This window comes from Hyla sarda, chromosome 3 (assembly GCF_029499605.1).
Source record: "Hyla sarda isolate aHylSar1 chromosome 3, aHylSar1.hap1, whole genome shotgun sequence".
Taxonomy (NCBI): Eukaryota; Metazoa; Chordata; class Amphibia; order Anura; family Hylidae; genus Hyla; species Hyla sarda.
The window spans coordinates 157,543,331-157,559,307 of record NC_079191.1 but is presented as its reverse complement, the minus strand read 5'-3'; the positions used below and the strand labels follow the sequence as shown (position 1 = coordinate 157,559,307).

Genomic DNA, 15,977 nt, shown 5'->3' with positions numbered 1-15,977 from the left:
AGTAGCGAAACAGGGGATCCTGGAGTCGGCGGCAGTAGCAGTCAATCAGTGAGGACAGTTGGTGGAAAAATCAGCTACTCGGCGGTGTGGCAGTTTTTCATCAAGCATCCAGAGGAGGTTAACCTGGCCCCATGCAAGATGTGTCGGCAGAAGGTGAAGCGCTGCCAGGGTCCCAATGTTGCGACCACAGCCCTGCGTCAACATATGCAGCATCACCATAAAGTGGCCTGGGGGAACTGTGGCTTCGATGTGGTGGTCCAGCCTACAGCATCACCCAGTGGCACGCCGCTCCCTGTTTCAGCCAGCCAAGGCTCCACCACCTCAGCCGAAGGGAGCTGTGTGTCATATCCATCTTATGTCACTCCAGATGCTCCTGCTCCTCCTACTTTGAGTCAGTCATTCTGCCAGCAATCCATTGGCGAAGCCATGTCCAAGAGACAACAGTATGCGCCCACTCATCCAACGGCACAGAAGCTGAATGCACTCCTGTCCAAGTTGCTGATGCTGCAGTCCCTCCCTTTTCAAGTGGTGGACTCTGCACCTTTCAGAGAACTGATCGCTTCTGCCAAGCTGAAGTGGAGAGTGCCAAGCCGTCATTTCTTTGCAAAGAAGGCAGTACCAGCCCTGCACAATTTTGTGGAACAGAAGGTGGGCCAGTCCTTGAGCCTGTCAGTGTGTACCAAAGTGCACGGTAGCACCGTCGTGTGAGCTGTAACTACAATCAGGGACAATACATGTCCTTTACAGCCAACAGGGTGAATGTGGTTCCTGCACAACAACAGCAACTTGGACAGGTCACAACGCTTCTGCCTCCATGCTCTCAGGCCATTGGTCTTGTGACCGTGTGCGACTCCGTTTCCTCATCCTCCACCGAGTCTTCAGCCTCCACTGCATGGACAACTTTTTTATTTTACCGCGTTTGGGGCGGTATGAGGGTATGATCTGAAGTTTTTAGCGGTAACATTTTTGTATTGATCTGACTTTTTGAACGTGTGTGACCGTGTGCTACTCCGTTTCCTCATCCTCCACCGTGTCTTCAGCCTCCACTGCATGGACAAGTCTCAGTGCCCCTCCAGAATACCATGTGTGCAGGGCACGGCGGTGTCACGCTGTTCTTCACATGGTTTCCCTTGGTGAACAGAGTCACATAGGGGAAGAACTGCTAAAAGTCATTCATCAAGAAATTGAATCATGACTTACTCCACTAAATTGGGAACCATGGTGACCGACAACTGGAAGAACGTCTTGTCTGTACTGCGACAAGGAAGCCTGAGACATGAGCCCTGCATGGCACACGTGTCCAATCTGGTTGTCAAGCAGTTCCTGAAGACATCCTAACAATGGGAAGGAAACTTTGCATGCACTTCATCCACTCGTACACCGCAAAGCACACCCTCCTTGAGCTGCAGTTTCAGAATGGCATCCCCCAACATAGTCTGATTTGCGAGTTTTCCACACGTTTGAATTCCACCCTCCATATGTTGGACCGACTCTACGAACAGAATAAAGCCATCACTGATTTCTTGATGATCCAAGCAGATAGGGGGACTCCCCTGTGTAACTTCAATGTCAACCAGTGGCAGCTCATACGTGACATTTGCTGTTTGCTCAGGCCCTTTGAGAAAGCCACATTATTAGTCAGGATTATGGGATGAACAACGTCATTCCACTGCTTCATCTACTACGACGTGTTGGAAACGAGGTCTGGTCAGGGCACTGGAGACGTGGTGCCTACATCTCACAGCCACTTGAGCCCTGTGGGGGCTGAACTGGAGGAGGGGCAGGGGCACAGTGTACCACAGTTTAGGTTTTGCGAGATGGGCCGTTTTTCTAGTCCTCTGACAGAAGAGGAGGAGCAGGAGCAGCTAAAGGAACTAGAGGGTTATGAGGAAGGCGAGACACAGGACCCAGACACACCGTGGCAGTATGCAGTGGAGATGGAGGCATGGAGTCCCTCCGAGTCACTTGCACACATGGCACGATGCATGCTCACTTGCTCTCGTAGTGATCACTGAATTGTCACCATTCGGCAGTGGGATGACAGTTGGCCCCTCGATACTGGCACAAAATGGGGGCCTTTTTTGCACCCACTGAGAGGGAGTACAAACTGACCTACCACAGAGACATCCTATGTAGTCAGTTGGCCAATGCCTATCTGCGCCATCATCCATCCTCTCGCAGGTCTGACTCGGGGGGGCCCTCTGTGCTCACCGTCCACTGCCATGGCTGCTGGGGAGAGGTGGGGTGGCAGGAGAAGTACCAGCTCCATCAGCAGCAGCCTGAGTCTACAGTCGCTGATGAGTATCTTTCTTCAACCGCATAGTGAAGCAACTAATCAGCAGCAGTTAGACCTGGAGCAGGACCCGAACCAGCAGATGATGGCATACCTTGACATGACCATGCCAACACACCTTGAAGATCCGCTGGACTTCTGGGCAGCCAAATTTGATTTGTGGCCGCAACTAGCAGAGTTTGCCCTGGAAAAGCTGTCCTGCCCGGCCAGTAGTGTTCCATCAGAACAGGTGTTTAGTGCAGCGGGGGTATTAGTAACCCCAAGGAGAACTCGTCTGTCCATGAAAAATGTGGAGAGACTGACCTTTGTGAAGATGAATCAGGCATGGATCAGCCAGGATTTCCATCCACCAATGCCTGATGCATCAGAGTAGATTGACCATGGTGCCACACCAACACTTTACAAATATAGATAGTGCAAAACATGTTTAAGGTGCTGCTTCCCAGTTAAAGACATTCTTCGCCATCAGACCACAAGTATTGAGGATATGCATTAGCTAAAACTTAACTCTTCATAGGATAAAATATACGTACAAAAATGTTTTTTTAAATCAAACAAAAGGAAAGGTGTGTAAAAAAACAACCTAGTGCCACTCATACCACCAAGTATTGATGTGATGCAAAGACCTCTGAAAGGTGGAAGGGAACAACGTATGGTCCATTGTAACCAGTGGGGGTAAAAACTTCCCCTGTAAGACCCTACTCTCGCATTATTAACCCCTTAAGGACCACAGGTTTTTCCGTTTTTGCACTTTCGCTTTTTCCTCCTCACCTTTTCAAAACCATATCCCTTACATTTTTGCACCTAAAAATCCCTATGATGGCTTATTTTTTGTGCCACCAATTCTACTTTGCAGTGACATCAGTCATTTTACCCAAAAATCTAAGGTGAAACGGAAAAAAAAAATCATTGTGCGACGAAATTGAAGAAAAAGCGCCATTTTGTAACTTTTGGAGGCTTCAGTTTCTACACAGTACATTGTTTGGTAAAAATGACACCTTATCTTTATTCTGCAGGTCCATACAATTAAAATGATACCCTACTTATATGGGTTTGATTTTGTCGTACTTCTGGAAAAAATTATAACTACATGCAGGAAAATGTATACGTTTAAAATTGGCATCTTCTGACCCATACAACTTTTTTATTTTACTGCGCATGGGGCGGTATGAGGGTATGATCTGAAGTTTTTAGCGGTAACATTTTTGTATTGATCTGACTTTTTGAACGCTTTTTATTCATTTTTTCATGATATAAAAAGTGACCAAAAAATATTATTATTTTGGACTTTGGAATTTTTTTGTACGTACGCCATTGACCGTGCGGTTTAATTAATGATATATTTTTATAGTTCAGACATTTACGCATGCGGCGATACCACATATGTTTATATTTATTTTTATTTACATGTTTGTTTTTTTTAATGGGAAAAGGAGGGTGATTTGGACTTTTATTAGGGAAAGGGTTAAATGACATTCATACACTTTTTTTTACACTTTTTTTTTTGCAGTGTTATCGCTCCCATAGGGGATTATAACACTGCACACACTGATCTTATACAATCAATCGCGGAAAGGACGCGCCGGAGGAAGGTAAGAGGACCTCCATTCGCGTCCCAGCTAATCAGGACACCGCATTTTCACTGCGGTGGTCCCGATCAGCCCCACTTTGCAGCCGGGAAGCTTTTACTTTCGTTTTAGACGCGGCGTTCATCTTTGAACGGCACGTCTAAAGGGTTAATAGCGTGCGGCACCGCGATCGCTGACGCGCGCTATTAGCCCCGGGTCCCGGCATAAGTTACATGCTGGGACCGACCCGATATGACACGGGTTCACCGCATGACCCAGCGTTATATCGCGGGAGCCGGCCAAGGACGTATATTGGGTCGTTAAGGGGTTAATTCCCTTCTTTTCATGTCTTACTCGCCCTAAAAAGGGCGGCCCCACATAGGAACTTCTCCCTATTTCCCCCTACAAGCACTGCCATTCCCCAGGGTTTTTAGGTGGAAATAGAGAGAGTTTCCTGTGTGGGGCCACCCTTTTTAGGGTGAGTAACACTTGCCAAGAAGGGAATTAATAGGGCGAGAGTAGGTCCTTACAGGGGAAGTTTTTACCCCCACCTGTTACAATGAACATTACGTTGTTCCCTTCCACCTTTTCGAGGAAAGTGTTACTCGTCTTAAAAAGGGCGGCCCCACACCGGAACCAATCCCTATTTCCACCTTGGGAAATGGCAGTGTTTGTAGGGGGAAATAGGGAGAGGTTCCTGTGTGGGGCCACCCTTTTTAGGGCGAATAACACTTGCTAAGAAGGGAATTAATAATGCGAGAGTAGGGCCTTACAGGGGAAGTGTTTACCCTGACCAGTTACAATGGACCATACATTGCTCCATTCCACCTTTTAGAGGTCTTTGCATCACATCAATACTTGGTGGTGTAGGTGGCACATGATGTTTTTTGCACACCTTTCCTTTGGTTCGATTTGAAAAAAATTTTTGGGGACATATATTTTATCCTAAGCATATTATTAAAAGTTAAGTTTTACGTAATGCATATCCTCAATACTTACTTGTGCACACTAACACTTTTACAAAAAAAAAAAAAACGTTTCTTCTGCCTACCTGCCACAGCTATTATTCTGATCCTGCCACCCACCTGATGCCACACATCTGATACCAAGTTCTCATTTTTTCACCCACCTTTGTCACCGGGTACTGGTATTGACACCCACCGCACCATTCTGTCACCGGGTCACTTTCAAGACTCCTGATGCTGCTGCTGCCACCTCCAGGCTGTCTCATTCTGCCACCATATGTTCTCCTCATGCTGATGCCAGCTCCAAGCTGTCTCATTCAGCCACTATATGGTCTCCTCATGTTGCCCCAAACTCCAGGCTGTGTTATTCAGCCACTATATGCTGCTGCCAACTCCAGGCTGTGTAATTTAGCCACTATATGCTGCCGCCAACTCCAGTCTGTGTCATTCAGCCACAATATGTTCTCCTCATGCTTCCGCCACCTCCACGCTGTGTCATTCAGCCACTATATGGTCTCCTTATGCTGCCGCAAACTCCAGGCTGGGTTATTCAGCCACTATATGCAGCCGCCAACTCCAGGCTGTGTCATTCAGCCACTATGTGGTCTCCTCATGCTTCCGCCACCTCCAGGCTGTGTCATTCAGCCACTATATGTTCTCCTCATGCTGCAGCCACCTCCAGGCTGTGTCATTCAGCCACTATGTGGTCTCCTCATGCTACCACCACATCCAGGCTGTGTCATTCAGCCTCTGTATGGTCTCCTCATGCTGCAACAAACTCCAGACTGTGTCGTTCAGCCACTATATGCTGCCACCACCTCCAGGCTGTGTCATTCAGCCACTATATGCTGCCGTCAAGTCCAGGCTGTGTCACTCAGCCACTATGTGGTCTCCTCATGCTGCCGCCAACTCCAGGTTGTGGCATTCAGCCAATATATGCCGCCGCCAACTCCACACTGTGTCATTCAGCCACTGTCACGATTCGGCTTACAGGTTGTGGATCCACTGTGTCAGCGAGGGATTGGCGTGGACCGTGCTGGTGGACCGGTTCTAAGAGGCTACTGGTGTTCACCAGAGCCCGCCGCAAAGCGGGATGGTCTTGCTGCGGCAGTAGCAACCAGGTCGTATCCACTAGCAACGGCTCAACCTCGCTGACTGCTGAGAAGGCGTGGGACAGAAGGACTAGGCAGAGGCAAGGTCAGACGTAGCAGAAGGTCGGGGCAGGCGGCAAGGTTCGTAGTCAATATGGATAGCAGGAGATCAGGTAACACAGGCTTGGACAACACTAAACGCTTTCACTGGCACAAGGCAACAAGATCCGGCAAGGGAGTGCAGGGGAAGTGATGTGATATAGCCAGGGAGCAGGTGGAAGCTAATCAAGCTAATTGGGCCAGGCACCAATCATTGGTGCACTGGCCCTTTAAGTCTCAGAGAGCTGGCGCGCGCGCGCCCTAGAGAGCGGAGCCGCGCGCGCCAGCACATGACAGCTGGGGACCGGGACGGGTAAGTGACTTGGGATGCGATTCGCGAGCGGGCGCGTCCCGCTGTGCGAATCGCATCCCCGCCGGCAATGTCAGTGCAGCGCTCCCGGTCAGCGGGTCTGACCGGGGCGCTGCAGGGAGAGAGACGCCGTGAGCGGGAGGAGCAGGGACCCGGAGCGCTCGGCGTAACAGTACCCCCCCCTTAGGTCTCCCCCTTTTTTTGTCCGGCAGCTGCTTCACATGGGACGAGGACACCGGGAGTGACTGTAGGGTTTCCTCAAAGGCAGGCAGTACAGCAGGAGTGGGAATGGGGAGGGAGGGCAGAGGGTGAAGCTTTACACGGGGCAGGGTGTCACCAGGACGGGGGCCATGAGGAGGCAAGGTACAGTCCTGATAAGCCTTGGGGAGACCAGGTGTAGGAGGAGGCACTGAGGCTTGCCTGACGGGACTGGGAGGGGGGGAGAGGCATTTCTTATGGCAAGCAGAGTCCCAGTTCATGATCTCCCCGGTGGTCCAGTCAAGGGTGGGAGAATGAAGCTGGAGCCATGGCAGACCGAGGAGGACCTCAGAAGTGCAGTTGGGAAGGACAAAAAATTCAATCAATTCGTGATGGGGTCCAATGCACATTAAGAGGGGTTTTGTGCGGTAACGCACAGTGCAATCCAATCTAACTCCGCTGACCGCGGAAATGTAGAGCGGCTTGACGAGACGGGTCACCGGGATGCAGAATTTATTCACCAAAGAATCCAAAATAAAATTCCCAGAGGCACCAGAGTCCAAGCAGGCCACGGCTGAGAGGGAGGAGTTGGCAGAAGGAGAAATCCGCACGGGCACCGTGAGACGTGGAGAAGCAGACTTTGAACCAAGAGACGCCACACCCACGTGAGCTGGGTGCGTGCATGCGTTTCCTAGACGTGGAGGACGAATAGGGCAATCCACCAAGAAATGCTCGGTACTGGCACAGTACAGACAAAGATTTTCTTCCCTACGGCGATTCCTCTCTTCCTGGGTCAGGCGAGACCGATCCACTTGCATGGCCTCCTCAGCGGGAGGCCCAGGCGTAGATTGCAAAGGATACTGTGGGAGAGGTGCCCAGAGATCTAAGTCTTTTTCCTGGCGGAGCTCCTGATGTCTCTCAGAAAAACGCATGTCAATGCGGGTGGCCAAATGGATAAGTTCTTGCAGGTTGGCAGGAATCTCTCGTGCGGCCAGCACATCCTTGATGCTACTGGATAGGCCTTTTTTAAAGGTCGCGCAGAGAGCCTCGTTATTCCAAGATAATTCGGAAGCAAGAGTACGAAATTGGATGGCGTACTCGCCTACTGAAGAATTACCCTGGACCAGGTTCAGCAGGGCAGTCTCGGCAGAAGAAGCTCGGGCTGGTTCCTCGAAGACACTACGGACTTCAGCGAAGAAGGACTGGACTGTGGCTGTGGCAGGATCATTGCGGTCCCAGAGCGGTGTGGCCCAAGACAAGGCCTTTCCTGAAAGAAGGCTCACTACGAACGCCACCTTAGACCGTTCTGTAGGAAACAAGTCCGACAACATCTCCATATGCAGGGAACATTGAGACAAAAATCCACAGCAGAGTCTAGAGTCCCCATCAAATTTGTCCGGCAGGGACAAGCGGAGGCTAGGAGCGGCCACTCGCTGCGGAGGAGGTGCAGGAGCTGGCGGAGGAGATGGTTGCTGCTGTAGCAGAGGCAGAAGTTGCTGTAACGTGGCGGTCAACTGCGACAGCTGCTGTCCTTGTTGGGCAATTTGCTGCGATTGCTGAGCGACCACCGTGGTAAGGTCAGCGAGACTTGGCAGCGGCACCTCAGCGGGATCCATGGCCGGATCTACTGTCACGATTCGGCTTACAGGTTGTGGATCCACTGTGTCAGCGAGGGATTGGCGTGGACCGTGCTGGTGGACCGGTTCTAAGAGGCTACTGGTGTTCACCAGAGCCCGCCGCAAAGCGGGATGGTCTTGCTGCGGCAGTAGCAACCAGGTCGTATCCACTAGCAACGGCTCAACCTCGCTGACTGCTGAGAAGGCGTGGGACAGAAGGACTAGGCAGAGGCAAGGTCAGACGTAGCAGAAGGTCGGGGCAGGCGGCAAGGTTCGTAGTCAATATGGATAGCAGGAGATCAGGTAACACAGGCATGGACAACACTAAACGCTTTCACTGGCACAAGGCAACAAGATCCGGCAAGGGAGTGCAGGGGAAGTGATGTGATATAGCCAGGGAGCAGGTGGAAGCTAATCAAGCTAATTGGGCCAGGCACCAATCATTGGTGCACTGGCCCTTTAAGTCTCAGAGAGCTGGCGCGCGCGCGCCCTAGAGAGCGGAGCCGCGCGCGCCAGCACATGACAGCTGGGGACCGGGACGGGTAAGTGACTTGGGATGCGATTCGCGAGCGGGCGCATCCCGCTGTGCGAATCGCATCCCCGCCGGCAATGTCAGTGCAGCGCTCCCGGTCAGCGGGTCTGACCGGGGCGCTGCAGGGAGAGAGACGCTGTGAGCGCTCCGGGGAGGAGCAGGGACCCGGAGCGCTCGGCGTAACAGCCACTATATGGTCTCATCATTCTGCTGGGACATTACCTAAAAAAAATTAGCTACCAAAAATCTTCATCAAAAATTTGAAAATGGATCTTTTAATCTTTGGAATTGTGAGGCCCTATGGTCTCCTCATTCTGCTGCCACCTCCAGGCTGTGTCAATAAGCCAATATATGGTGTGCCATATATTAGATGAACCCCTTTAAGGACTCAGGGTTTATCCGTTTTTGCACTTTAGTTTTTTCCTCCTTACCTTTTAAAAGTCCTAACCCTTTCAATTTTGCACCTAAAATTTCATATTATGGCTTATTTTTTTTTGCACCACCAATTCTACTTTGCAGTGACATTAGTCATTTTACCAAAAAATCCAAGCCAAATCCATGACAAATTCATTGTGCAACAAAATTGAAGAAAAAATGCAATTCTGTAACTTTTGGGCGCTTCCGTTTCTACGCAGTGGATTTTTCGGTACAAATAACACCTTTTCTTTATTCTGTAGGTCCATATGGTTAAAATGATACCCTACTTATTGTTACGCCGAGCGCTCCGGGTCCCTGCTCCTCCCCGGAGCGCTCGCGGCGTTCTTCTGTGTGCAGCGCCCCGGTCAGACCCGCTGACTGGGAGCGCTGCTCTGCTATCACCGGCGGGGATGCGATCCGCATGGTGGGACGCGCCTGCCCGCAGGTCGCATCCCAATCCTCTCGCCTGCCCTGTCCTCCTGCTGTCCTGTCCCGGCGCGCGCGGCCCCGCTCTCCAGGGCACGCGCACCACTAATTGGTGCCTGGCACAATCAGTGCTAATCACTTCCTGTCCTCGCCGGATCTTGTTGCCCTAGTGCCCTGAGAAAGCGTTTTGTGTGTATCCCTAGCCTGTGTATCCAGACCCTTTGCCGTTGCCCCTGACTACGAACCTTGCCGTCTGCCTTGACCTTTTGCTACGTCCGACCTTGCCTTCGCCTTGTTCTTGTGTACCCCGCCTGTCTCAGCTGTCAGTGAGGTCGAGTCGCTATCAGGGGATACGACCTGGGAGTTACCGCCGCAGCAAGTCCATCCTGCTTTGCGGCGGGCTCTGGTGAAAACCAGTAACTTCTTAGAACCGGTCCCCTGGTACGGCCCACGTCATCGCCTCACTGACACAGAGGATCCACTACCTGCATCCTAACCGCTTACTAGTCCGGTTCCTGACACTTATACAGGTTTGATTTTGTCTTACTTCTGGAAAAAGTCCTAACTACATTAACAAAAACGAATACGTTTAAGTTGTCATCTTTTGATCCCTATAACTTTTAAATTTTTCCGCATAAGGGGCACATTTTTTGTGCCGTGATCTGAAGTTTTTAGCAGTACTATTTTTGTATTGATCAAACTTTTTGATTGCTTTTTATTAATTTTTTCATGATATAAAAAGTGACCAAAAATACGCTATTTTGGAATTCTTTGGCGCGTACGCCATTGACTGTGTGGTTTAATTAACAATACATTTTTATAGTTCGGACATTTCCGCACGTGGCAATACCACATATGTTTACTTTTATTTGCACAGTTTTTTTTTTTAAATGGGAAAAGGGGGATGATTCTTACTTGTTAGGAAAGGGGTTAAATGATCTTTATAAAAAAAAAAATCACACTTTTTTTTTGCAGTGTTATAGCCCTCTCTAGTGGCTATAGCACTGCACACACTGATCTGCTACACAGATCACTGCCATGCATTAACATATCAATGATCAGTGTTATCGGCAGTCGATTACTCAAGCCTGGATTTCAGGCTTGGAGCCATCAATCGCTGATCGGACGTGCCAGAAGCAGGTAACAGACCCTCCATCGCAATGGTCCCAATCAGCCCGACTGAGCTGCCAGGAGTGTATTTTTGTTACTTTAGATGCAACGATTCTCTATGAACGCCGCGTCCAAAGAGTTAATGTTGATGTGGCTGTAGTATGTATATTAATGAAATATTCATAACTCTAATTGCATCTATTTACTGTCACTTTAAATAAAAAAAATTTAAGTTTATTATGCAGAACTTTTTCGCTCTTTCTCCTGTTAGAAGGAATGGGATTGGTGTAAGCTTTTGTCTGTATTCCTGTCCATCAGATGGTAGTCATGGTGTGAGGAGGGTTACTCATGATCCTCCCTTGCCTAGGAGGGCACTCTGTTGTGCATCTTTATCAGGGAGTGGTTTTATAGTTAATATATTTGGCTTTTGAGCTGGGAGAGGTGAGAGGTTGCCATAAAAGAGAGATTGCCGGTGCCATTTAGCCATTGCGCAAGAGTTCTGTCGACATATCAGCACTTACTATCATGAACCTGACCTGCTTGTGTCTGGACCAGAATGTGTGTAAGAGATAAAGGCAAGAGGATCAATCTTTGAGATGGTGGCAAAAGGGGCAGCCTGTAAGAGAAGAGGGGCATAAGGAGCAGTCTGTTAGAGATGGGGGCTAAACAGGGCTATAAGAAGCTGCCTGCAAGATAGTGGCCATATGGAGCTGTCTTTGAGAACAGGGGCATAAGGAGCTGTCTTTGAGAGGGGGAGCATAGGAGCTGTCTGTGAGAGAGGGGGCATAAGGAGCTTTCTGTGAGAAGAGGGGCATAAGGAGCTTTCTGTGAGCAGAGGGGCATAAAGAGCTTTCTGTGAGAGAGGTGGCATAAAGAGCCATCTATGAGGGATGGGGTATAAGGAGCAGTCTGTTGCTATACTTGATGCCACATAGGTATTCCTGGCTGCGTTCGGAACATTTAGTTCTGAACGCAGTGTGGGTGCTGCGGAGGTCAGCCATGCCCCCTCATGATGTCAGGTCATGCCCCCTCCCATAGACTTACATTGAGGGGTGTGGCCTGATGGCATGAGGGGGTGTGGCCAACCCCCGCAGCGCGCGCACAGTGCTCTGAACTTAATGTTCCGAACGCAGCCAGAAGGCTAGCCAGTGGAGTACCCCATTAAGTATTTTAAGTGAATTTTGATAATATATGTCTTTATAAGAACTAATGTCTCTGTTAACATGTTCCTTTATTGTAGAATTATTTATTTTCTTTTGCCATTGAGGCTCTAGTGATTAGAATATAAACCTCTTTACCGACTAACCCCTAAGTGACCATCAGTACGTCTTTTATGGCAATTGAGGGGGTCGCTGCATATGAAAATTTCCTTTCAGTACGAATATTTTTTCTTGTTTTCCCTGTATATTTTATGGTACAGTGAAGGATTTTATTACAAAGTACAATGGGTCCTGGTAAAAAAAACATGCCTTCATATGACTCTATAGATAAAATAGGAAAAATAAAACTGTTATGGTTCTAAAAAGGCAAGAAGAAAAAAATATAAAATGCAAAGATAAAAATTTTGTTTGTCACTAAAGATTTAAAGGGAATTAAAATAGTAGAATAAATAGACATATTCTGGAGAGGAAATGGTCCAAGCTATGGACCAGGTTATGGATACTAGACTTATGTGGATAGAACGTTGATCCAGAGCCAGAACCTTATTTTGATATATTGCGGTCGGGAAGGAATTTTTCCTCATGGGACAATTGGCATCAGCCACATGGAGGGTTTTTGCCTTCCTCTGGATCAACACAGGGTTTTAAGTTTTAAACTTGGTGAACTCTTGTATTTTTTTCAACCTTATAAAACTATCTTAGTAAAACATTGGTGATATCAATTATTAATCAATCTGGCTCCTTCTCTGATCTGTCCAATAACTGGGGTAAGTCAGCAGTGTTGTAATATTTCCATTGTCTGTACCTTGACAAATACCTTAACAAAAGATGATTCTGCTCCCTATATTTTTTATGCTCTACAGCACAGTTTCCTCATGATTCCTAAATGCATATTAACAACTCTAAATTCTTTACTCTGTGCATTTGTTTTGGGGTAATTCTACACCTAAACTGACGTTATACATTTTTTACAGATCTAAATAGGTGGTTGGCACTGCACTCCCAGACTTTTACTTATATTATTTAGCTGGACAGTTGAAGGCTTTGAGCAATTGCATGTCCTATAATACCATTCCAAATTCAGAACATCAGTTAAACTAAAAATGTGTCCTCAGTTTTTTTGCTCAACTCACCAAGGTCATGAAATTGTTACTCATACATTAAGGTGGGAAGTAGCTAACTTAATTACCTAATTTTACATAATTTTTGATATCCTATAACATCCATTTATTGGTTGATCTTCAAGGTAAAAATATTATATTATCTTTTAATCAGCTTCAAGTTAAGTATGACATTCTTCATACCTAGTTCTTCATAAAATTGCAAGTATGTCAACTACTGCAAACTCATTTACACCATATGGGTACTGATATAACCATCTCTGGGTTTCCTAGGTTTCCTTCAAGGTTTAAATGGCCATAGGGTCTTAAATTAGCACTTTTTATATGTTGTTACAAATGAAAATTAAAGACCTTTTGTAATATGGTTGTTTCATTTTTTTTTTTTTTTTTTATATCTAACAAAGAAAACGACTCCTTAAAAAATCTTACTTAATGGGATATTAACCAGTACTGCAGCAGCATTAGGCTTGTCCTTAAGTCATAAACAGGAGATGACTCATGGACAAGGCTGCATGAGCAGACACACCAATCACCTTCCACCTCCACAAGGGATAGACATGCCCCCTTCCCCTGAGAGGATTTCTAACACTGTGAGCTAATGAAAAGAGATAATTTTTATAATAAATATAGATGACAGAGGCATAGAAATTAGGTAATTAGGAGTAACATGGTAATTTTTTTTGTGGGATCTGACAGGTACACTTTAAGTTATGTCTACTCTAGGTACTTTCCTTTCTTTCATATTCCCTCTCTGCTGAATCTAAATCAAAATAATCTATATCTGACATTTGTCCTGATGACTAGATAGATGGTATAGAATCACATGTAGTTGTGTACCACCCAGTTTATAATATGATAATGCCAAATATGTGCCAATATTGAGGCATATTTGGCACTTTGTCTGAGCCTATTTACCCTTTCTGGGTGAGTTCTCTCTTTCTATCCTCAGTGCTAGGTGTGCAAATACGCATAGACCCCAAAACATGAAACATCTCAAATGAAAAAGTATGACAACCCTATACTAGAATATTCCTATGAGAAAAATATATTTAGCCAGCAAATGTATAGTATAACCTCTGACATTTAAAGGGGTTCTCCGGTGCTTAGACATCTTATCCCCTATCCAAAGGATAGGGGATAAGATGCCTCATCGCGGGAGTCCCGCCGCTGGGGACCCCCATGATCTTGCACGCGGCACCTCGTTTGTAATCAGTCCCCGGAGCGTGTTTGCTCCGGGACTGATTACCGGCGACTACAGGGCGTGCAGCGTGTGACGTCACGCCCCCGCCCCCGTGTGATGTCACGCTCCGCCCCTCAATGCAAGCCTACGGGAGGGGGCGTGATAGCTGTCAAGCCCCCTCCTGTAGGCTTGCATTGAGCATCACTTCATACGGGGCGGGGGCGTGACATCACACGCCGCCCGCCCTGTAGTCGCCAGTAATCAGTCCCGGCGCAAACACGCCCGGGGACTGATTACAAACGGGGTGCCGCGTGCAACAAGCTCACGGGGGTCCTTTGGATAGGGGATAAGATATCTAAGCACCGGAGTACCCCTTTAACCCCTATAAACAGATCTCCTACCATTCACCTAAATGGGCACTCTCATTAAACATAACTTTTTTATATAATATAGATTATGCATAAATAAGAATTTTTGTAATATATTTCATTTTTTTTAAATCTCCCTTTCATACTTTTTTTTTTTTTTTTTACAGTTGTAATCCTGGCCACTAGGTGTCACTATAATGTAGAATCTGATAAGGTGGTTCTACATGGACCACTGTTTACATAGCCTATTCATCCAGCATATAAGTATCAAAAGAAGGAGAAAATGAAAGTCTCCGGATGTGCCTTAAAATGTAACTTTTACTAGTATCAATTAAAATTATTAAACTATTATAGGTGTTGGTTCATGGATAGCCCAATGGCAAAAATAAACAGAAGAGGGTGCTAATTTATGGAAGATTGCTGAGCCCAGCCAATATCCCTATAGCACAATCACTGTTAAAAAATATATAGATAAATACACAGCCAGCGCAGTCACTGGAAAAGGTACGTCACAAAACAAGGTATTGTTAGGATAGAATTTCCGCCAACGCGTTTCTGCCACCTGTCACAGTGACGTCATCAGGGAGGAATATGTAACTATCTTATATTTGTCCAAATCGGTACCACAAAGTATATAGAGATCAATTAATGTATATGCCAAAGAATCCTAAAAAGGAAAGCATAATACCAAACTTATATACAGACAGTGGAATCAAGCATGTAGCATATTGCCCCAGGTAACTTGTAGTCAATAGCACCGCCTGTAGGGAAAAGAAGTATGCAGATCCACTGTCTGTGTTCATAATCCTGCAATCCACGATTTCCACGGATCAGTAGAGTGACGGCGTGAGACACCTGCAATCCTACAGGGAGTCGGGGATTACCGGCTCACTCGTGGGTTCCAGCGAGGAGATGGCGGAAATGCTTCCTGGACCATGTAGGTGTCACCCTACATGGTCCAGGAAGCATTTCCCTCCCACCTCACGTAGGGCACATACAGACCACTGCTGGCCGAGCAGTGTGGTCCAGAAAGCGCATCCGCAGCTCGCTCTCTGCCTGCATATGAAACAGGCAGAGAACGAGCACAGTGCTTGTGCGCGCGCAGCATGCCTAATTTAAATATCCCCGCCCCCTGCATCTCCCCCTTCTTCTCATTGCAGCCCAAGCTGCAGAACAGATTGTATAGAGGAGAGAGAAGACAGAGTGAGGAGGAAGAAGGGCGAAAGCCGGCCCGGCCAGGCATAAGATGATGTTGTGCCTGCCGGGCCATGCCCGCTTTCTCCCTTACTGGACCACGGATGACTGTGCAGGCTGATAAAGGTACAAAGGCGGGGGGGAGGGGGGTTGAAAAAAATAAAAGCCAGGATTAGTGTCAAGGCTAGTCAGGGACAGATGCTGGAGGGTTTTAGGGACTGATAAGTTTATGATAGGTACTATTTAACATTGACCTCTACTGATGACTGCTGAAAACCAGTCTTGACTGGCAATTCTTGATCCCAGAGATAAAACACACACAGATTGTT

General features: G+C 47.4%; 1 protein-coding gene across 11 annotated transcripts in view; it reads left to right on the top strand.

The window, feature by feature from the left end:
- Positions 1-15,977, top strand: part of PIGZ (phosphatidylinositol glycan anchor biosynthesis class Z) — a 79,823-nt gene that overhangs the window by 51,875 nt on the left and 11,971 nt on the right. The gene's annotated exons all lie outside the window — the stretch shown is intronic.